General features: G+C 35.0%; 2 non-coding genes across 2 annotated transcripts; both read right to left on the bottom strand.

Annotated features, from left to right (window-relative positions):
* Window positions 1-4,316: 4,316 nt before the first annotated feature.
* Trnai-uau (transfer RNA isoleucine (anticodon UAU)) lies at window positions 4,317-4,416 on the bottom strand. The gene is made up of 2 exons: window positions 4,379-4,416; window positions 4,317-4,352 (listed from the first exon to the last, which is right to left on the bottom strand). It is a non-coding gene; the product is annotated as a tRNA-Ile (tRNA).
* Window positions 4,417-12,958: 8,542 nt separating this feature from the next.
* Window positions 12,959-13,058, bottom strand: Trnai-uau (transfer RNA isoleucine (anticodon UAU)). The gene is made up of 2 exons: window positions 13,021-13,058; window positions 12,959-12,994 (listed from the first exon to the last, which is right to left on the bottom strand). It is a non-coding gene; the product is annotated as a tRNA-Ile (tRNA).
* Between the last annotated feature and the right edge of the window lie 12,665 nt (window positions 13,059-25,723).

Genomic DNA, 25,723 nt, shown 5'->3' on the forward strand with positions numbered 1-25,723 from the left:
AGATGCAGCCCGGGCAGGGCCCGGACGATAGGGCCGATGACGCACGTAGAAGCGGTCCGTCGTCCATGCCCATCTCGGGCGTACCTCTCGTGGCTAAATAACATGGATCGGAGTCGGCCGACAAGATACAGGATATATTACTCTTTGTTCCAAATTTCCTACATGTATATTTATGCTGACAACCTATTTACTGTGATTGTATTTTGTCGCAATGTTTGTAGGTAGTTTGCACTTGATGTATTTAGTAATTTGAGAACGAGTGACACGGGTACGCGTTTTATTAGCACGCTTTGCTGTGAACACGTTTATCCATATGCGTATATTTTAATTTGCTTTTTTTTACTTTTTCATAATAATAATAATTTAATTTGCTAATACGCTTAGGGGAGGTAATTTATTCAAGTAAACGAGAGATTGTTTAGAATGCCTTTTTATATCGCTTATTTCATTTATTATATGCGGATATACTTCAAGTTTTAAATTGAATTTTACCAGAAAAAAAGTTCGGAGAAAAACATTTTTAGATTTTGATCGTTGGTAGAATGCGCGTTTTTCTATTGCAAGGGAGGTAATTATAAAACGTTGACGGCTTCAAAATAGTCTATAACCATACATATTGGTGTTTTTTTGCAAGATAGGGGTAATAATAATTTATTTATTGTAAGTATGTTCTTTGAGTAAAATAGTTCTGATATATGAGGAGCTATATAATGTATCAGAAATTGGCAATAGTGTTGTTTTGAATTCATTGTTACCAATCCCCACGTCGTTGTGCCTTCCTATTAATGCGAAGTACCATAGGGTACTATGTTTTATGTAATAACGCATTCCCATTGGATTCTCGTTACCGGCATATTCTTTGCACGATTTAAACGCAATGTATCTAGTGTACATGTACTTTATCGAGGGATCCCGTGTATCTCAGAAATTCGAAAACATGTTGCATTACAATAGGCCCTATCCCGCTTGGCGGCATTAACACTAGGTCGCGATCAGTGGCAGTTGTATTTTTGTTTGCTGCTATTTCTTCTGCATTTAATTCTAGTTGCTGAACGGAATGTTCCGGGCATAATTAGAAAGAATATGTGTTCGACGATATTTGGGACGTTGCATTGGGACAATTTAATGCGTGTTCGTTTCCCGGAATGCCTACTTGACTCTGTATCCATCCTAATTTGAGAGAGATGATTTATTTACTAATATCGTAATACCCTTTAAAACTGCACATACCAAGTCGGGCGTGTTTTCGATGAGCCTGCGTATAGTGCTTGCAATGCTCTGAGTGAATCAGATAAAATCGCGTAGTTAGTTCGCTCGTGCGTTTCAAGTGCGTTAAGCAACGTTACGGCGTCATTAATTATAGACAGTTCACATGCAAATAAAGAGAGTCCTTTTTGGTATTTTACTCGGGAGTGATGGATGATGACATTTTGTGGGTTATACACTACATACGCGGCGCCGGCTATTTCGAGTTCGTCGTTTTTGCTACCGTCAGTGAAAATCTGGGTGTATTCGCCATAGTTATTATTTAAATAGTTAAGAGCCATATCTACGCTATTTGAATCGATTGTTTTTATTAGTGTTGATAGATGAAAGTCAATGTCGGGTTTGGAGAGTTCTCTTAGGCTGTATTAAGTAGGCGCCTGTACTAATTTTGTCGATCAGATAGTATTTGCTAAGCGCTTGAACTTCATAGCGTACACGAGTCATAAGTTCTCTTTTCTTTTAAGGTAGGCCGGGTCTAAGTTTAAGCATTCCACACTTGATGTGTAGTAGCATGGTGCTTGTAGTTTTACGCGTGCCCGTGATAATTTTAAGTGCCGTAGTTTGAATAACTTGTAGCTTGTTGAGTAATTTATCGCTAGATGAGTTACACGCAATGCTTGCGTAATTTATCTTTGTCCAGATAGTGGCTTTATAAATACGCATAAGGGCTTTTTTTATCCATACCCCAGTTGTTTTTTGGATGCTTTTTGGCGGCGCATTAATAATTCAATGATGTGATCTTCCCATGTTAGATATTTATCAAATGTCATCCCCTGGAAAGAAATTTTGTCAAGGTATGGAAGAGGAGTACCGCATAACGTTAATTGTTGGAGGTCTGCAATTCTTTTACATAGGGTTGCTTTTCGTGCTCTGTTCGAAAATACGATTGCGTGTGTTTTTGTAGGATTAATTTGGACACCCTATGATGTACTCCAGTTCTATATGGCAGTTAGGGCTTTTTGAATTTTATTTATTGCTTATTTAGGTTATTTTGTAGTGGTCCATATAGCACTGTCATCCACAAAAAGAGATATGTTAATTTGATGATTGTCATTTTGAGAATTATGGGCGTTTATCGTTCGATCTAGGGTGTTCGTTGTAGCGGAAAATAATAGTACACTTCCTTGAGGGCAGCTGTTTATAGTATCGCAGTGTCGGATGTCGCGCCATGAAGTCTCACTTGTATGTATTATATTTTGCATTAATCTGTGTTTGAAAATGCGATCAGATGAAATTTTTAACCAAGACATAAGTTTATAACACACTTTCAGGTGCTATCAAAATTCAGGGCGACAAGCGATTGTAATAATGTTATAACTTTATAACAATTGAGTTTGTAGGAGAACACCTTTTGTAATTTATAAGTGGTATTACCCTATTAAGATACACTTTTATATACATGTATACACTATATTTTGCAATAATGTGTGTTTGAAAATGCGATCAGATGCAATGTTAAAATAAGAAATAAGTTTAATACACTTTCGGGCGTTATTACAATTCAGGTTGTCAAGCAATTATAATAATGTAATAACTTTATTACAATTGGGGTTGTATAAGACCAACTTTTTGTTTTCGTATTGCCCTGTTAAGATACATTTTATATACATGTATGCTTTATATTTTGAAATAATCTGTGATTGAAAATGCGATCAGATGCAATTTTAAACCAAGAAATAAGTTTAATACACTTTCAGGCGTTATTGCAATTCAGGATGTCAAGTAATTGTAATAATGTAATTACTTTATTACAATTGAGTTTGTATGAGACCAACTTATTTGTCATTCATACGTCGTATTGCCCTATAAAGATACATTTTATATACATATATGCATTATAGTTTGCAATAATCTGTGTTTGAAAAATGCGATCAGATGCAATATTAAACCATGAAAAAAGTTTATTACACTTTCGGGCGTTATTACAATTCAGGTTGTCACGCAATTGTAATAATGTAATAAAGTTTATTACAATTCAGGTCGTTATTACAATTCAAGTTGTAACAACGCAGACTTTAGTATTTGTTTGTAAATTATTAACGCTATGTAAGTACTACACAATTTATCCTACTTATTATCAAGGAAAAGCGTTACAAACTCTTCACAATTGTACTGATTTAACATGATTACAATCAATAAATGAACCATTATTTGTAACAGTTCTCTGAGCCAGGAGTTTTATTTCTCTTGTTTAAACCATATGTATTCATTATTATTTTGATTCTATGACAATTTTGTTGAAAATCGTCATTTTATCCTGTCATTAAGTTCCTTTCATGGGGAAATAGATTTACACACTTGGACTTTTGTTTTACTTTGCTTTTGAATTAATGAACTTTGACAATACAACTGGACAGATAACCAGGTGGGTAACCCGATATGAAAACATTTGACAGACTTATAATTGTATCTAGGTTAATACATATACATTTATTTGATTTATGTGAGACTTTATTAGGATTTCTTTTCATAAACTGCCAAACCTTCAAACAAGATTTACATCTCAGAAAATCATGTACGCCGACTCAGAGCTGTATTTTGTTTTATTTTGCTTTTTCTAAGAAAATCGTCTTCTTTCGTATATTGGAATTTTACCAACCGCCTTTAAAATGTATACCAATACGGTGAAATGTTACACACAAAAATAGTATTTTCAATATGTTCTACATTTTACCGTCGTGTGTGACAGAGTCTTCAATATGTTCTACATTTTATCGTCGTCATGAAGACATGAGGACATTAATACGACTATTTTCTTGGAAAAAGCGTTTTTTTATACTTGACTGAGAGTTGGTTGACGTCGCTTATAGTTACATTATTCACTTGAAATATTATGGCTTTGTTTGACGCTATGTAAGAGAAAGTTTATTTAAGTTGAGGTAGATCTTCCGATTGCATGCATCTTCATAGTATGGAAAACTGAAAAAATGAAAAGTTTAAAATTAATATTTCTTTAACAATCATTACACATAACCAAGAATCATGGGGCAAATTTGACATGCACAAACTTTTTCATTGACACAGAAATTGAAGGGTTTGTTAAAAGAACCTGCTCCAGGTGAGGATCGAACTCACAGCCTCCGCATTTCCTAGCAAGGGGACGATACTTGTCTATAAGTACGGCGCGCTAACCAGTTGCGCCACTGGAGCATTTTTTGTCAATAATCATTGGTCGCCATATAACTATATATAAAATAAACAATTTTGTTATTTTGCCACTTCGATGATAACAGTGTCCTACTGTATCAGAACAAATAAATGTAATACAATAATAGATTTTTTTTGTCTCGGAACATGAACTGTTACATATAGTTTGAAATTTAGAATATACGGCAAATGTATATGTACATGCACTCTGCAAAAACACATTTACTGAAACATGATTAAAGCTGAATTTCCATACAATCATTACAATATATTAACATATATGTTATGTTCTATTATAATATATTGTGCTCGTCATAATAAAAGCGAACAAATACTGTGAAATAGGATAGGCACTTAAACGTGTGAGAGTGTTGAAACAAGTCTCTCCGTGGCAGGGCTATGAACAATACAGGTATATAACATTTAACAGGATTTTTAACAATAGCTATCTTTCTATGAAAATGACTTTTAAAACGTCTATGAATGCCCGTTTAAGTTTCTAAACAGCAAAAATAAAGATACTAGTATCACCACTATAGATAATAGTCCGTTTCAGTCTCGGTTTTGTATTGCGATTTACAATATTTATATCCCTCAAGTCCTCGTTATGTTATTAAACATGATTTGTCGCCGATAAATCTGTCTATAAGATTTTTTTGCAACACCCTGTCAATAACGTACATAATAAAGGTCCGTTATAACGAGGCGTTAGTAACTCGCATTGAACATTACGCGTTATGCATAGTTAGGTAAGCAATTAGATTGCAGTTACCGGTAGTTAAAGCTATTCACATTTCGACAAATGTTCACTCTAATAAATCTATTTCAAAGGTTTCAAAACGCATAGTACATTATATCAGTCGCGTTCTGAGAAAACTGGGCGTAATGCCTGTGCGTAAAGTGTCGTCCCAGATAAGCCTGTGCAGTCCGCACAGGCTAATCAGGGACGACACTTTCCGCTTTTATGACATTTTTTTGTTTAAATGAAGTCTCTTCTTAGCAAAAATTCAATTTAGGCGGAAAGTGTCGCCTATGCATTATGCCCAGTTTTCTCAGAACATGACTCATATAACTTCTTGCTTTCAGATGATCGCATCGTGAAACCCAGTTCCAGAGACATTTTTATGAAGCGAGGCAACCACATGTATATATGAACCTTTTAATGTGTGCATATAACAATTACGTATCAAATAGTAATATAACTTGTAATACAAAACTACATAACTGTTTATAATGCTCAAATTGCATTGTTTTTAAATATGTGTGTTAATATATTTTAATTCATCATAAGGAAATTACTCATTTTAAATCGAACTCCTTTAAAGATCTTTTATATACTTCTAACAGATGTGAAAGTTTTATAATGTACATAATCGTAGACCAGTTTTGCAATTCTTAGAACCCTCGTCTCTCATAACTCTTTTAGAGTATTTTCGTACACATATATAACGATTCTGTTCTGTTTTATTAGGTTTTTATGTACACAAAAGAGACGTTAATAAACTATCCTGTCCGTCTGTCTTATATAGGACAATGCCGAGTTATGCTTACAGTCAAGAATATTTAAATGCTGTATGGTTAGGTTTAGAAATGACAAATATAGGAATAGTGCATTTTACACCATCATTCCGTTTAACAAGAATATTATGATATATTGTAGCTTTCAAGTTTATCCGAAATTCTCTAAATACTGTCTGCAAAGCACTAACTTATTGACAATAGAAATATGCAAACACACTTACAAGTTATGATGCTATATTTTAACAAGAGCACCGCCTTGCGGGTGCAGACCGCTCATCTATTTTCTTTTTAAAGGTGAAGGGACTCTCATTTTCAATCACAAAGGAGGGAGGAGTGGAGTGAAGAGGGGTGTATAGTGTGGGGTTGTGGACATTTATTACATTATCTTCCAAAAAAGCGAAAAAAAAAAAAAAAAAAAAAAAAAAAAAAAAAAATCGGGGGGGTGGGGGTTTGGGTGCGATGGTTGGACGGTATTTCAAACATAACCGTTTTAAAAAAAAATGGGGGGGGGGGTATAGTGTGAGGGTGTGGTGATAATTTGTGAGATGATCTTAAAAAAAAAAAAAAAAAAAAAAAAAATATCAAAAAAAAATTGTGGGGGGGGGGTGGGGGGGGTGGGGGTATAGTGTGAGGGTGTGGTGGTCATTTGTGAGATGACCTTAAAAAAAAAAAAAAAAAAATTAGGGGGGGGGAGGGGGGAGGGGGGGGGAGGGGGGGGGGGAGGGCACGGGGGATGGTTTGGGTGAAGTCTATTGTGGTATGTCAGGTAAGAGTAGTTTCATCAAAGTATCAATCAAATCTAATCATAAATAAAGAAGTTATGGCAATTTTAGCAAAATTTAATAATTTGACCTTGAGAGTCAAGGTCATTCAATGGTCAAAGTAAAATTCAAGTTGCCAGGTACAGTAACCTCATGATAGCATGTAAGTATTTGAAGTTTGAAACCAATAGCCTTGATACTTCGAGTGGATCGAAACACAAAATTTAACCATATATTAAAAGTTACTAAGTCAAAAAAGGGCCATAATTCCGTAACAATGACAACCAGAGTTATGCAACTTGTCCTTTTACTGTACCCTTATGATAGTTTGTGAGTGTTCCAAGTATGAAAGCAATATCTATGATACTTTAGGGGTAAAGTGGACCAAAACATAAATCTTAACCAAATTTTCAATTTTCTAAGTATAAAGGGCCCATAATTCCGTCCAAATGCCAGTCAGAGCTACATAACTTTGCCTGCACCGTCCCCTTATGATAGTTCATAAATCTTGCAAGTATGAAAGCAATAGCTTTGATACTGTAGGAATAAAGTGGACCTAAACACAAAACTTAATCAAATTTTCAATTTTCTAAGTATAAAAAGGGCACATAATTCTGTCAAAATGCCAGTCAGAGTTACATTACTTTGCCTGCACAGTCCCCTTATGATAGTTAGTAAGTGTTGCAAGTATGAAAGCAATAGCTTTGATGCTTAAGGAATAAAATGGACCTAAACACAAAACTTAACCAAAATTGTCAATTTTCTAAGTATAAAAAGGGCACATAATTCTGTCAAAATGCATGCCAGAGTTATCTAACTTTGCCTGCCCAGTCCCCTCATGATAGTAAGTAAGTGTACCAAGTTTGAATGCAATAGCATTGATACTTACTGAGAAAAGTGGAACTAAACGCAAAACTTAACCAAAATTTTCAATTTTTTAAGTATAAAAAGGGCACATAATTCTGTCAAAATGCACGCCAGAGTTATCTAACTTTGCCTGCCCAGTCCCCTCATGATAGTAAGTAAGTGTACCAAGTTTGAATGCAATAGCATTGATACTTTCTGAGAAAAGTGGACCTAAACGCAAAACTTAACCGGACGCCGACGCCAACGCCAACGCCAACGCCGACGCCGACGCCGACGCCGACGCCAAGGTGATGACAATAGCTCATAATTTTTTTTCAAAAAATAGATGAGCTAAAAAGGGCGTTTAAAAGCATAACAAACATAATAGTGTTAACATATTATTAGTTATGTCAGAAATAGTTTACATAAATTGAAACATCGACATCCACGAACAAAGATCATTTTTCATCATAAAATAGTACATTTAAAGCTCATTTTTACCAACACAAATGCACTTAATTCACCGGCTTTTTTTAATAATTTTACTGTTCTATCTATTAAGCCTTTTCATTCGAGATAAAATTGTTTCATACAGTAAAACAATGTTACAAAGACGCGGATATGTTTCCAATGTTCTGGTGGTATACTCAAATCAGCCAATGGAATAAATGAAGTGTATTCATTCGTACCTAGCCGCGGGAAATTTTATTGGAATTTTATTGGACACTTACAAAGGTCAGGCTAAGGTGAAAAGCTGGCTTATGCAGCTTACGCCGAAAAAGGGGGAACCCGGATACTGTTAACCCGATTGATAAGTGGTTTTGAAAGGAGGAGTTAAGCTCATCCATAGTGGTTAAACCATAGTGGTTAAAAAGGCTGAGTGACCTGCTTATTGGGGAAAGCGTAACCTTCCGTCGTTTTAGCATTATGTGTAGGTTTAATTTGCAACATGACAGCTCGCTTACGTCTATGGCGCCCCACAGGGCACAGACCCTGGGGCCGATGACATTCGTCGAAGCGGCCCGTCGGCTATGCCCTGCTTTGGGATAACTATATGTTGTTTTTAGATAATTGCTCGGACCAGGCCGGTAGGATACAGTTAGATGCAGCCCGGGCAGGGCCCGGACGATAGGGCCGATGACGCACGTAGAAGCGGTCCGTCGTCCATGCCCATCTCGGGCGTACCTCTCGTGGCTAAATAACATGGATCGGAGTCGGCCGACAAGATACAGGATATATTACTCTTTGTTCCAAATTTCCTACATGTATATTTATGCTGACAACCTATTTACTGTGATTGTATTTTGTCGCAATGTTTGTAGGTAGTTTGCACTTGATGTATTTAGTAATTTGAGAACGAGTGACACGGGTACGCGTTTTATTAGCACGCTTTGCTGTGAACACGTTTATCCATATGCGTATATTTTAATTTGCTTTTTTTTACTTTTTCATAATAATAATAATTTAATTTGCTAATACGCTTAGGGGAGGTAATTTATTCAAGTAAACGAGAGATTGTTTAGAATGCCTTTTTATATCGCTTATTTCATTTATTATATGCGGATATACTTCAAGTTTTAAATTGAATTTTACCAGAAAAAAAGTTCGGAGAAAAACATTTTTAGATTTTGATCGTTGGTAGAATGCGCGTTTTTCTATTGCAAGGGAGGTAATTATAAAACGTTGACGGCTTCAAAATAGTCTATAACCATACATATTGGTGTTTTTTTGCAAGATAGGGGTAATAATAATTTATTTATTGTAAGTATGTTCTTTGAGTAAAATAGTTCTGATATATGAGGAGCTATATAATGTATCAGAAATTGGCAATAGTGTTGTTTTGAATTCATTGTTACCAATCCCCACGTCGTTGTGCCTTCCTATTAATGCGAAGTACCATAGGGTACTATGTTTTATGTAATAACGCATTCCCATTGGATTCTCGTTACCGGCATATTCTTTGCACGATTTAAACGCAATGTATCTAGTGTACATGTACTTTATCGAGGGATCCCGTGTATCTCAGAAATTCGAAAACATGTTGCATTACAATAGGCCCTATCCCGCTTGGCGGCATTAACACTAGGTCGCGATCAGTGGCAGTTGTATTTTTGTTTGCTGCTATTTCTTCTGCATTTAATTCTAGTTGCTGAACGGAATGTTCCGGGCATAATTAGAAAGAATATGTGTTCGACGATATTTGGGACGTTGCATTGGGACAATTTAATGCGTGTTCGTTTCCCGGAATGCCTACTTGACTCTGTATCCATCCTAATTTGAGAGAGATGATTTATTTACTAATATCGTAATACCCTTTAAAACTGCACATACCAAGTCGGGCGTGTTTTCGATGAGCCTGCGTATAGTGCTTGCAATGCTCTGAGTGAATCAGATAAAATCGCGTAGTTAGTTCGCTCGTGCGTTTCAAGTGCGTTAAGCAACGTTACGGCGTCATTAATTATAGACAGTTCACATGCAAATAAAGAGAGTCCTTTTTGGTATTTTACTCGGGAGTGATGGATGATGACATTTTGTGGGTTATACACTACATACGCGGCGCCGGCTATTTCGAGTTCGTCGTTTTTGCTACCGTCAGTGAAAATCTGGGTGTATTCGCCATAGTTATTATTTAAATAGTTAAGAGCCATATCTACGCTATTTGAATCGATTGTTTTTATTAGTGTTGATAGATGAAAGTCAATGTCGGGTTTGGAGAGTTCTCTTAGGCTGTATTAAGTAGGCGCCTGTACTAATTTTGTCGATCAGATAGTATTTGCTAAGCGCTTGAACTTCATAGCGTACACGAGTCATAAGTTCTCTTTTCTTTTAAGGTAGGCCGGGTCTAAGTTTAAGCATTCCACACTTGATGTGTAGTAGCATGGTGCTTGTAGTTTTACGCGTGCCCGTGATAATTTTAAGTGCCGTAGTTTGAATAACTTGTAGCTTGTTGAGTAATTTATCGCTAGATGAGTTACACGCAATGCTTGCGTAATTTATCTTTGTCCAGATAGTGGCTTTATAAATACGCATAAGGGCTTTTTTTATCCATACCCCAGTTGTTTTTTGGATGCTTTTTGGCGGCGCATTAATAATTCAATGATGTGATCTTCCCATGTTAGATATTTATCAAATGTCATCCCCTGGAAAGAAATTTTGTCAAGGTATGGAAGAGGAGTACCGCATAACGTTAATTGTTGGAGGTCTGCAATTCTTTTACATAGGGTTGCTTTTCGTGCTCTGTTCGAAAATACGATTGCGTGTGTTTTTGTAGGATTAATTTGGACACCCTATGATGTACTCCAGTTCTATATGGCAGTTAGGGCTTTTTGAATTTTATTTATTGCTTATTTAGGTTATTTTGTAGTGGTCCATATAGCACTGTCATCCACAAAAAGAGATATGTTAATTTGATGATTGTCATTTTGAGAATTATGGGCGTTTATCGTTCGATCTAGGGTGTTCGTTGTAGCGGAAAATAATAGTACACTTCCTTGAGGGCAGCTGTTTATAGTATCGCAGTGTCGGATGTCGCGCCATGAAGTCTCACTTGTATGTATTATATTTTGCATTAATCTGTGTTTGAAAATGCGATCAGATGAAATTTTTAACCAAGACATAAGTTTATAACACACTTTCAGGTGCTATCAAAATTCAGGGCGACAAGCGATTGTAATAATGTTATAACTTTATAACAATTGAGTTTGTAGGAGAACACCTTTTGTAATTTATAAGTGGTATTACCCTATTAAGATACACTTTTATATACATGTATACACTATATTTTGCAATAATGTGTGTTTGAAAATGCGATCAGATGCAATGTTAAAATAAGAAATAAGTTTAATACACTTTCGGGCGTTATTACAATTCAGGTTGTCAAGCAATTATAATAATGTAATAACTTTATTACAATTGGGGTTGTATAAGACCAACTTTTTGTTTTCGTATTGCCCTGTTAAGATACATTTTATATACATGTATGCTTTATATTTTGAAATAATCTGTGATTGAAAATGCGATCAGATGCAATTTTAAACCAAGAAATAAGTTTAATACACTTTCAGGCGTTATTGCAATTCAGGATGTCAAGTAATTGTAATAATGTAATTACTTTATTACAATTGAGTTTGTATGAGACCAACTTATTTGTCATTCATACGTCGTATTGCCCTATAAAGATACATTTTATATACATATATGCATTATAGTTTGCAATAATCTGTGTTTGAAAAATGCGATCAGATGCAATATTAAACCATGAAAAAAGTTTATTACACTTTCGGGCGTTATTACAATTCAGGTTGTCACGCAATTGTAATAATGTAATAAAGTTTATTACAATTCAGGTCGTTATTACAATTCAAGTTGTAACAACGCAGACTTTAGTATTTGTTTGTAAATTATTAACGCTATGTAAGTACTACACAATTTATCCTACTTATTATCAAGGAAAAGCGTTACAAACTCTTCACAATTGTACTGATTTAACATGATTACAATCAATAAATGAACCATTATTTGTAACAGTTCTCTGAGCCAGGAGTTTTATTTCTCTTGTTTAAACCATATGTATTCATTATTATTTTGATTCTATGACAATTTTGTTGAAAATCGTCATTTTATCCTGTCATTAAGTTCCTTTCATGGGGAAATAGATTTACACACTTGGACTTTTGTTTTACTTTGCTTTTGAATTAATGAACTTTGACAATACAACTGGACAGATAACCAGGTGGGTAACCCGATATGAAAACATTTGACAGACTTATAATTGTATCTAGGTTAATACATATACATTTATTTGATTTATGTGAGACTTTATTAGGATTTCTTTTCATAAACTGCCAAACCTTCAAACAAGATTTACATCTCAGAAAATCATGTACGCCGACTCAGAGCTGTATTTTGTTTTATTTTGCTTTTTCTAAGAAAATCGTCTTCTTTCGTATATTGGAATTTTACCAACCGCCTTTAAAATGTATACCAATACGGTGAAATGTTACACACAAAAATAGTATTTTCAATATGTTCTACATTTTACCGTCGTGTGTGACAGAGTCTTCAATATGTTCTACATTTTATCGTCGTCATGAAGACATGAGGACATTAATACGACTATTTTCTTGGAAAAAGCGTTTTTTTATACTTGACTGAGAGTTGGTTGACGTCGCTTATAGTTACATTATTCACTTGAAATATTATGGCTTTGTTTGACGCTATGTAAGAGAAAGTTTATTTAAGTTGAGGTAGATCTTCCGATTGCATGCATCTTCATAGTATGGAAAACTGAAAAAATGAAAAGTTTAAAATTAATATTTCTTTAACAATCATTACACATAACCAAGAATCATGGGGCAAATTTGACATGCACAAACTTTTTCATTGACACAGAAATTGAAGGGTTTGTTAAAAGAACCTGCTCCAGGTGAGGATCGAACTCACAGCCTCCGCATTTCCTAGCAAGGGGACGATACTTGTCTATAAGTACGGCGCGCTAACCAGTTGCGCCACTGGAGCATTTTTTGTCAATAATCATTGGTCGCCATATAACTATATATAAAATAAACAATTTTGTTATTTTGCCACTTCGATGATAACAGTGTCCTACTGTATCAGAACAAATAAATGTAATACAATAATAGATTTTTTTTGTCTCGGAACATGAACTGTTACATATAGTTTGAAATTTAGAATATACGGCAAATGTATATGTACATGCACTCTGCAAAAACACATTTACTGAAACATGATTAAAGCTGAATTTCCATACAATCATTACAATATATTAACATATATGTTATGTTCTATTATAATATATTGTGCTCGTCATAATAAAAGCGAACAAATACTGTGAAATAGGATAGGCACTTAAACGTGTGAGAGTGTTGAAACAAGTCTCTCCGTGGCAGGGCTATGAACAATACAGGTATATAACATTTAACAGGATTTTTAACAATAGCTATCTTTCTATGAAAATGACTTTTAAAACGTCTATGAATGCCCGTTTAAGTTTCTAAACAGCAAAAATAAAGATACTAGTATCACCACTATAGATAATAGTCCGTTTCAGTCTCGGTTTTGTATTGCGATTTACAATATTTATATCCCTCAAGTCCTCGTTATGTTATTAAACATGATTTGTCGCCGATAAATCTGTCTATAAGATTTTTTTGCAACACCCTGTCAATAACGTACATAATAAAGGTCCGTTATAACGAGGCGTTAGTAACTCGCATTGAACATTACGCGTTATGCATAGTTAGGTAAGCAATTAGATTGCAGTTACCGGTAGTTAAAGCTATTCACATTTCGACAAATGTTCACTCTAATAAATCTATTTCAAAGGTTTCAAAACGCATAGTACATTATATCAGTCGCGTTCTGAGAAAACTGGGCGTAATGCCTGTGCGTAAAGTGTCGTCCCAGATAAGCCTGTGCAGTCCGCATAGGCTAATCAGGGACGACACTTTCCGCTTTTATGACATTTTTTTGTTTAAATGAAGTCTCTTCTTAGCAAAAATCCAATTTAGGCGGAAAGTGTCGCCTATGCATTATGCCCAGTTTTCTCAGAACATGACTCATATAACTTCTTGCTTTCAGATGATCGCATCGTGAAACCCAGTTCCAGAGACATTTTTATGAAGCGAGGCAACCACATGTATATATGAACCTTTTAATGTGTGCATATAACAATTACGTATCAAATAGTAATATAACTTGTAATACAAAACTACATAACTGTTTATAATGCTCAAATTGCATTGTTTTTAAATATGTGTGTTAATATATTTTAATTCATCATAAGGAAATTACTCATTTTAAATCGAACTCCTTTAAAGATCTTTTATATACTTCTAACAGATGTGAAAGTTTTATAATGTACATAATCGTAGACCAGTTTTGCAATTCTTAGAACCCTCGTCTCTCATAACTCTTTTAGAGTATTTTCGTACACATATATAACGATTCTGTTCTGTTTTATTAGGTTTTTATGTACACAAAAGAGACGTTAATAAACTATCCTGTCCGTCTGTCTTATATAGGACAATGCCGAGTTATGCTTACAGTCAAGAATATTTAAATGCTGTATGGTTAGGTTTAGAAATGACAAATATAGGAATAGTGCATTTTACACCATCATTCCGTTTAACAAGAATATTATGATATATTGTAGCTTTCAAGTTTATCCGAAATTCTCTAAATACTGTCTGCAAAGCACTAACTTATTGACAATAGAAATATGCAAACACACTTACAAGTTATGATGCTATATTTTAAAAAGGGCGTTTAAAAGCATAACAAACATAATAGTGTTAATATATTATTAGTTATGTCAGAAATAGTTTACATAAATTGAAACATCGACATCCACGAACAAAGATCATTTTTCATCATAAAATAGTACATTTAAAGCTCATTTTTACCAACACAAATGCACTTAATTCACCGGCTTTTTTAAATAATTTTACTAGTAAACACCATAACCATTAAGAAATGATGATGTTTTAAGACCTTACGTCCGTTTCAAAGCTTACCATTATCTTACATTTGACAGTGCCAATAATGTTGGAGTTATTAAACGGTCTTAAAATGAAATTGTTTACAGATTTTTGTAGTTTTGAAAAAAAATGTCGTTACATATGTGTACTTACAGTCTATAATATTTTTAATAGTCTTAAATTATTACGAAAGCAATAAAAAAAGTCAGTACAAAATGTTTCCGTCCCCGGGATTTGATAGAGGGACTTTTTGAATCAAAAGCTATTGCACTACCACTGCGTGACGCAGTCCGCACAGGCTAATCAGGGACGACACTTTCCGCCTAAATTTGATTTTTGCTTAGAAGAGACTTCATTTTAACGAAACATGTCATAAAAGCGGAAAGTGTCGTCCCTGATTAGCCTGTGCGGACTGCACGGGATAATCTGGGACGACACTTTACGCAAATGCATTATGCCCAGTTTTCTCATTACACAACTCAATTGATTGGAGAGTTGAGTGCAAATTCATGAAAATCTATGCAAACAAGTTTTTCTTAGGTTCAACAAGTGATTTTCCGAAAATCCACTTAGCGTTATCTCTAAATTCCACCTGTCAATATACTAAAAGCGATTTCCAATCAGGGAGCTATCACGGAACGACAGGATAAAACGATATGTTTGTTATACCGTTATCATCGATTTCAAGTGCAGAAACTTTCGAATAAGCAAAGAGGAAGTATATTTTGCGGTCAAGTATGTTCTCTTATGATGAGATAGTGTTATGTCTTTATTTCAACAACGAAACGCTTTTGTATTTAACGTTTACTTTGCCCCTTTCCCGTTAATAAGAGGTATTAGAAAGTATTAGAAAGACGGGTACATATGAAATGTATTCGGAAATCCTTTAACCAGTTATTTCTTTTTGATGTTTGGAAATGTATAGCCATGAGATAATAAATGGGAATGTTGAAAAGTCGTTCGATCACAATCAGATACACCGCTGTACACGTATTGAGTACACAATAATTAAACGTGCAGCGAATTTTCTGAAGATTATGACTTAAATTCGATGTTTTCTTCATTGCAGTAGAAAATTGTAAATTATAATTAATAGATGTTCTTGCTCTGCTACGTCCAAGCAAATGTTTCTATTTACAAATGAATTGACAAACTGTTTTTAGAAGAACAGACAATGTAATCTTGTGCGTTGTTTATGAAGTGCTTTTATAACGCAATCCTGCACATCTAACTTTTTATCATAGTATTTTGTAAATAATAATACTATATATATATATATATATATATATATATATATATATATATATATATATATATATATATATATATATATATATATATATATATATATATATATATATATATATATATATATATTATATCACAGTAAAAAGAAACTAAGCTATGCTCACACATTGCGGTACAAAACAGAATAATTAATTGAGATAATCCTTTCGAACAGTGGTATTGTATAAATGCCAAGTTTATATCTTTTAAGTTTTAAAGACATAACATATTTGAATTTGTTTGACCGATGGAAAAACATCTAAATTGCACAGAAAACTAAATATATGTAACAGTTTAAAATTATCCCGTATATACAATCATCACATAAAGGCGATGTGACAATATACCAAACATATATTTGAAATGATATTGAAGTTTATGGTTTGGGCTCTTGTTCCAGGTGTGGGACTCGAACTCAGCCACTGCATTTCTAAGCAAGGGGACGATACTTGTCTATAACTACAGGGCGCGCTAACCAGTTGCGCCACTAAAGCAGTCATATAGAAAATACGTGTTTGCCATATATCTATCTATAAAATACATACATTATTTTTAACACGTTGAACGACAGAACGAATATATGTAATACAATAGGAGACAACATTTCCCCGGGACATGAACTTTTACGTATAGTTTGAGATTTAGAATTATACACGACAAATGTATAAGGACTCTGCAAATAATGCAAAGAAATACTGTAAGACGCTGATTTTTCAATAGTCATTTAATTTAGTTTCAACGTAATCAAAGAGCAAACAAAACTGTGCAAACAGGATAGGTACTTTTAAAGAGTGACAGTTTGGAAACAAAATTATATGTTGTTGCGCAATTTATACATTATATACAAGTAAGCATTATTACAAATAGCCATCTTTCTATATAAATTACTTTTTTAAACGTCTATGCATCACTGTTTGAGTTTCCAAGCGGAAAGATGGTATTAATAATACATGTAGTGAAGATATCAGTCTGTTTTCATTTTCAGTTTCGGTTTTGTATTCCGATTTACAATATATATAAATGTCATAAGCGCATTAACTTAAACAATTTAAAATAGTTTTTGCCAATAACTCTATCAATAAAATTTTATAACAATGATGCGGCGTCACATCTGTGTCTGCGCTGTTTGCTTAAAGGAATTTCAGTTAGTAATATTCTAAATATAGAAATAAATATACTAGACATCCCTAATTTTGGAAATAAATTGATCCAATTCAGAAGGATGGGAGAGTCCATTGGGCATAAATGGGTTAAAAAAGCGTTCGTGATAACGAAGCGTCAGAAACTTGAACTGCACATAAGGCGTTATGCATAATTACGTAAGCAGTTACATTATGCAGTTCGCAAATGCTATTCACAATTCCATAAATGTTCACTTTCACAAATGTGTTTCAATGTACCGAAACACAAAGTACATTGTATAGTACAATGACGATTTATTCCTACGATCGAGAATATTCAAATGGCGTGTGGTTAATTTTAGTTCTACAAAATAAGAAAAAGTAAATGTAACAGCCTAATTCCGTTTGACAAGAAAACTTATTTTATAATTAAAAGGTACGGAATATACCATTTAGACAAGTTGTCAAGTCGTGATTCAAAGTTAAAACTTGTCTTTAAGAGAACGAACAGTTTTCGCAATCTTCGTATAGTCCGACTAAATATTTGACGTGGTATTTGTAATAAAAAAAATCAGACCCATCTTAATGTTGTTGTTTTTTCAATTAAATGAAATTAACAATGTTAAATATACTCAATTTTCTTACAGGTGTGTAACAAATAACAAAACAACCTTTCTTTATGTAGACGAAAAAAGTATATTCGTACATTAGTTACAGCAATGCATCTAACGTGTCAGCCCTCCCTGTGATGTAATAAATAAAACGTTATCCACCCCTTTTATATGAGCCGTGCTCTGTGAAAAGGGTTTTAATGCATGTGCGTAACGTGTCGTCCCTGATTAGTCTGTGCAACCCGCACAGACTAATCAGGGACGATACTTTCCGTTTTTATGATATTTTCTGTTTTAAGAAAGTCTCTTCATAGCAAAAATCTAGTTTATGCGAAAAGTGTCGTCCCAGATTAGCCTGTGCGAAATGCACAGGCTAATCTGGGACGACACTGTACGCACATGCATTGAACCCCTTTTTCACAGAGCACGGCTCATATTAAATGCGTGCATTATGTTTTAATTATGGACTACACAGGCTAATCTGGGACGACACTTCACGCACGTGCATTAAACCCCTTTATCACAGAGCATGGCCCATACAGAAGATGCGGTTACAGCCTTACAAATGACATGTTGTACGTTTAATCCATGCTAAAAGAAATTTTCGTACGTCTGAACCATGGTCCTGGAGCTTTGAAACATACTCGGGGAGCTTTAAAAATATAATCTTTGATCTTTGAGACATAGACGTGAAGCTTTGTAACATAGTTAAATAGTGCTTTGCAACACAAGCACTACTTTTATTTTAAACGAATTCATACTCCTCTAGTTGATTGGCATAGCAACACACGCACTAATCTTGTTTTAAACGAATTCCTACTCCTCTTGTTGATTGGCATAGCAACACACGCACTACTTCTATTTTAGACGAATTGCTACGCCTCTATTTGATTGGCATAGCAACACACGTACTACTTTTATTTTAGACGAATTCCTACTCCTCTAGTTGATTGGAATATATCGAAATATAATTGTCAGTATTAAACTTATCATACTAAACTATGTTACTTTCTGCTTTTGTGTTTGGATTTTTTAAATTCTAATTAGTTTGCTTTAAATATGCCTGATGTCTATCGACTTTGTGCAAGCAGTTCGAGTCAAAATCAGTATCTTAGTATTGATAGTAATGTGTATGTTTAATGGAGCTCGCCATAAACTTCGTATATCTAGGGGCTATCGGATAATCCTTGTGAACACAAACGGAGCATTTAGGATTATGTGTTTGCCGCATTTCCTTTTTTAATTATTTGTTAAAACTTGTAAATGTAGCAAGCATTTTAGGTCCGAGAAAATCTTTTAGCTTGAATGCTCAGTGTAATGCATGTACTTGTATGTATACAGGAGCGCGTTTCGCGATAAAGAAGTCACATACTTCAAAACAAAAATAACTACATGAATGAAATTCTACGAAAACATCATTCCTCTAACATCTTTTTCGTCGAAAGCGAAATCCATCAATCTCATAAATTAATTGCTGCGGTAATAAATTACCTTTACTGTTGTAACGCGGATATACACTTCGATAATGAACGCTAATTAACATAAATATATTCGCCGTATATTTTATTTATAAAGTGTTCACAGATAATAAATGGTGTTTTTCGTTTTAAGTTTTGCGCGATTCATTTTAACAGAATGATAAATCTGTATTCATCTGTATTCATAGAATGAGTTTTCTAAGAAGTGTGGAAGTCTCTAAAGTTTAGTTGTTCGTTTTAAGCTACACACATCATTATATAAATGAGCCGCGCTCTGTGAAAAGGGGGTTTAATGCATGTGCTTTAAGTATCGTCCTAGATTAGCATGTACAGTCCGCACAGGCTAATCAGGGACGACACTTTCCGCCTAAACTTGATTTTTGCTAAGAAGAGACTTTATTGAAACGAAAATATCATAAAAGCGGCAAGTGGCGTCCCTCATGAGCCTGCTCGGATTGCACAGGCTAATCTGGGACTACACTTTACGCACATGTCAAGTTTTATAATCGGAAAATAAACCATTACTGTTTCTTGCTCTCGTGAAAAGGATGGCGTGTTTTATATCTGGATGATAACACATTCGAATTACGAGAGGAGTTTAAATTAAGAGTAAATGCGTTGTTTACAGTTCAGCTATTTATGAACGTCTTCGTGTGCAACGAGGCAATGATCGAACTCGTTTCATAACCTGTACTTCAAACGTGATCCTTCGATCCCGCAATCACTTTGACAGCATAACAATGATGCAATATGATAACAAATTACTTATCTAAAATATATATGTCCCTGCACTATCACGTATCATGTAATATGGAAAACAGTGAACACTCGATATCCCTTTATCCAAAAGCGCAGGACTCAATGTACGAGGATTTCAGGTTCGACCCCCTGCTCGGCCAAATAAACTAATTGGGGCTTTGTCTTGTAATTCTTCCTAAGACTATTTTAAACTACCTCCGATTAAAGTTAGACAGCTGTTAGTTACTTTGATAAGTATGTGTAATGGTTAACCAGATATCCCAGGAAGAGCTGGTAAACAAACCGCCGTGCTACGACTGAAGTACCGCCGTGCTACGACTGAACTACCGCCGTGCTACGAATGAAGTACCGCCGTGCTACGACTGAAGTACCGTCGTGCTACGACTGAAGTACCGCCGTGCTACGACTGAAGTACCGCCGAGGTACGACTGAAGTACTGCCGTGCTACGACTGAAGTACTGCCGTTCTACGACTGAAGTACTGCTTGAATAGGCAACAAATCCAATTAAACAAGCAAACATAAAAGTTCAACCCTTTATCCCATCCCTCTCTGATTTTAGGGGTGCATACACACTTTGTGCGATCAAATTAAAGATGTATACACTGCCGGCATTATTTACTCCATTATTGCATCCGTTCATCAGTCCGGATATTCGTAACAATTTCAAGAACGCTCTATACATGCATCTTCTATATACGCTTTTAGGGATATTGTCCCAGATCAGCCTGTGCAGGTAACTCTATCTGCATATCGTCCCAGATCAGCCTGTGCAGGTAACTCTATCTGCATATCATCCCAGATCAGCCTGTGCAGGTAACTCTATCTGCATATCGTCCCAGATCAGCCTGTGCAGGTAACTCTATCTGCATATCGTCCCAGATCAGCCTGTGCAGGTAACTCTATCTGCATAAACCGAATTTGCGCGCAGTTGAGACTTAATTCAAACGAAAAATAAAATTAAAGCGGAAAGTGTCATCTCTGATTAGCCTTTGTGGTCTACACAAGGCTGATCTGGGACGACTCGTGCATTAACCTAAATTTTCTTAGAATAAGGCTAAAACACGCTTTGAACATAACAAGCCAATGCGTCTGGTATGCTTTTAGTGATTTCTAAGAGTTTATTCGAACAGTAGTAAATTGAACGGCGTTTATTGGAGTTTGTCATGTGTATGCGTGGCTATAAGGTAGGCGTTAATGCTAGCTGAATTCAGAGTACCGGAAATACTTGTTCTCTCTGCACTTAGTAATTACCCTCTCTATACTTTAATAGTAATGGTAAACTGTGCGTAAACCGCAGATTGAATGAATAGGTAACTTCTCTTATTACCGCAACATTCTGGGAATTGTTGTAAATGCCTTTTTAAAACTGGTGATACTTTATGAGTTTTGTACATGTATTCATCATCTTTTTTATTTTCTCGTCCGTGATCCATGATCATCATTTTGTAACGTTATGACAGGACTTTAAGATAAATAGGACAGTATCGAATAACCATATGTTAAAGTCAGCAGAACGCTATCAATGGCAAATGTAACAAAACGATACCTAAATCATCAAACCGCCAATGTTGCATAATTAGGCCTCGCATGGTATATATAAACAGACACAGTTGTTTTTGTTTTGACTTGGATTACACAACGGAATTAACTTTATTGATAAAATGTTAAAACCATCTGTTAAAGCCACCGAAACATTCAGGCATAAACAACGAGTGACGACGATTTTCATGTAATATTATATAAATGACTGAGAAATCGACACTGTTTTTTTACTTCAACCACGAAAGTGACAGTTTTTATGTACTTAGATATAATACATATGGTGTGGATCACGAAGTATTATATTTAGTAGAAACGTAGGCTTGTGTCTTTTTGAATATAAAAGGGAGCAATGTAATATGTACAAAAAAAGAGTCCAGCTCGAGTAAAACTAGCATATACATCGGATTCATTTTAATTGTGAATCGCGGGGCCGGCACGTAAGGGTCTGGCCGCCCGCCATATTTTAATTATTGGACTTCAATATTTTACGATCTCGAGAGTTACTGAATACATCTTATTAGTTGAAACATTTTGTGGACTTGTTAATTAGCAGAATAAAATATCAAAGACATTTCATCGGACTTGTGTATGAATTGTCATCACATCGGACTATGTTACAATTTTTAACCGAAATTCGTCGTTGGTAATTTATCAATCATCATGAAACTTTTAGTCATTGACTTCATGCCAATACTAACTTTAGCTGATCAAGTGCGGGGGCATTTTGTATTGCCGAAAGCTTCTGCGTTTATTTAACATTGGGCGCGAACCTGTCTGACATGTATGTCCAACATTGCTTTGCATGAAAAAGGCTTCAATATTGTATAATTTTCGGTCTTATTCAAATATATAATGGATGTCCTTGTACAGTCGAAAAACATTGATCTGTTTAACGTACGTCATTTTAAAGCAAATCACCGCATTTAAATCATTTGAGCAGTATATACTATTTGTTGAATATGCTATAGTCGACGCAAACATTTCGGTGGCTAACAGTTAAGAATTGTTTTAATTTCTGCTACATTTTTCAGTGATAATCAACATTTCTTTCTCAGCGTGGCCTTCATATTACACCTTCCCCGTAACTTGATTGCCTGTTTCTTTTTAAAACATTACAGTCATAAAATTTTGAAAAACAAATGCGTTTAAGACACAGTTAACACAGAAAAAGAACAAATTAAGCGTACTTATGAATGAAACGACGCGGCCTGTCACATGCTGAAATATAAGCGTACAGCAGTGTATGCAGTGGTAAAGCAGTGGTGAGGCAGCGTATTGTGTTAACCTTTTCGCACTTAACAGCAAAGTAAAAATGGCTTTGCGCAAACAGCATAAAGCCAGAACAGCTTGCGAGTAACCTGCAGACTGTTCAGGTTTTATGTTGTTTGCTGCTCGTCGGTATTTGGTTGGAAATGAATCCTTTAACACATGAATTTAGTAAGAAATGTACATAACTAAATTTAACTTTCTATTGGACTACAAATGCGTCAAAAGTTGTTTCTTAGTGGTAAAGGGTTAAATAAAAAGGTACATGTCTCTGTTAAAATTATATGGTAATGTTACTGCTCTTCTGTGTTCACAGTGGTGTTAGAGATGATTGAATAAGCTTAAATTGTGTTCATGTAAATATGTGTTCATATATTAGACGATTTATTCTCAATAAAACCAAGCAGTAGTACCATCAATATAAACCAAGCGTGGAGCGTTATGTATTTATAGAGCAATATGCAAGCAGACGATAATACTATTGCAGACGCAAAATCAGGCCGTAAAATTACTGTTCACAGACGGAAATATTCGGCAGATTAAAAACAAAACAAACATGGATTTGATCATTTTATCGGTGAAAATGCCGTATACCAAAAATATGACAGATGTATTGTAATGCACGAGTAACACTCACCTCAACCCTAATATAGGTTTATAACGTCATTGACACATGATTGCATTTGGAAATATTTAACAAATGTTTGGCAGTTTAAGTTGCGCAGATACAAATCTCTCGAGCTCCGTCTTAAACCCCTCATTTGTGGTGTCGATCATCTGATTCTAGATTAGCATCACCGAAGTGTTCTGCTGCTTTATCAAATTGCCTACGAAAATGGGTCCTAAGTTATATGGGACCAGCGTAGCTCCAGACCGCATCCGCTCAACCTGTTCTGGAGCTTCACAGGATGCGTATGAGACCCATTAAACATCGCTTGACTTATAACGAACCGTGTATGCTATAAAGCATAGGCATGTCTACACTAACCCGGCTAAATGGTTCAAACATAAGCATAGGGGAAGTTGATAGCAGCCGACACCTTAATACACAATTACTAACTTCGGAGGTGACAATGACCATCTGCGGTAAACAACATCAAAAGAATAGAGCATCTTACAAACAAGATGACCTGAACGTTAAAACATGTGTTACAAGAACAAACTTTTGCAAACTTAACCATACCTTCAGTTACAACCAAAACAATCGCACTAAACACGGGGCAAATGAGCGTTATTACGTTGCTGTTGTTTTTCTTGTAAATAACAATTGCTTGTTTAACAATATGAATATCATTGTAACGTACTTGCCCATGACAATGCAAAGGCGTCTCAACTCTGCCACTCAAAATTTTCGAAAACAAGTGTTCATAATGCAATAAACTTAATACCTTCACTATTATGGAAGTCTTTAACAAAAGGTTCATCACCGCTTTGTCATAGCATTGTAAGCTGTTTGATCATTGATACAAAAAGACATTTTAAAAAGTTGTTTTACATGAGACGCTATGAATGGCTATCTAACCTTTCAATAGTATTACGATAAACTGACGCTTTCATGTTTAACCGAAATACTCTATTCGTTTTCTGAAAATCACTTGCTTCTGTGGTATTCTATTGAATGTAGAAATATGCAAGAACACTAAACGGTTATGATGCTATATTTTCAGAAAATGTCTGTGCGGTTTAAGGTTTTATCAAAAAAGGTATAAAGTATAATAAAACCTGTTTTAAGACAGGTCAGAAATCGGTAAGTAAAATACGCATATTCAGGTGAAAAGATTATTTTTATCTTAAATGTACATTTAAAGCCCGTTATATCAACTACAAAATGCATTTAGGTCACGAGAATTGCTTATAATTTAATTTGTAAAACATATCATAAAGAAATGGTGATGTTGGTTAATCAATTTGCTAGTTCCAAAGCTTAAACATTTCCTCCATTGGCAGTGCACCGAATGCTGGTGAAAGCGAACGGTCTTTAAATGGAATTTGTTCACAGAATTTCGTAGTTTTAAAATAAAATCATTAAATATGATTACCTATCAATCTATATTATTTTGAATAGCCTAGACTAACTACAACATCAACAAAATTCATTCCGGGGATTTGTCCAGTGAATTATAGACGCAATGTTAGTACTACACAATGTATCAAACTTATCGATTTCAAATGCAGATTATCCATTGAGCCATGTTCTGAGAAAACTGGGCTTAATGCATGTGCGTAAAGTGTCGTCCCAGATTAGCCTGTGCAGTCCGCACAGGCTAATCAGGGACGACACTTTCCGCCTAAATTGGATTTTTGCTAAGAAAAGACTTCGTTTAAACGAAAAATGTCATAAAAGCGGAAAGTGTCGTCCCTGATTAGACTGTGCGGACTACACAGGCTAATATGGGACGACACTTTACGCACATGCATTATGCCCAGTTTTCTCAGAACACGACTCCATTAATGAATCTTTTTTTTAAACAGTTTTCTGTGGTTAGAGTGTCATTTCGATTGTTTTATCATGCGTCTCATCAGGGTCTGCGCTGTTTGCCAAGGCCTTTTTTTTCTAGACGCTAGGCATAAATGGGTTAATGGAAATATAGATTGAATCACTTGGACTACTTCCTCTA

Source organism: Dreissena polymorpha, chromosome 11, assembly GCF_020536995.1.
Source record: "Dreissena polymorpha isolate Duluth1 chromosome 11, UMN_Dpol_1.0, whole genome shotgun sequence".
NCBI classification, from domain to species: domain Eukaryota; kingdom Metazoa; phylum Mollusca; class Bivalvia; order Myida; family Dreissenidae; genus Dreissena; species Dreissena polymorpha.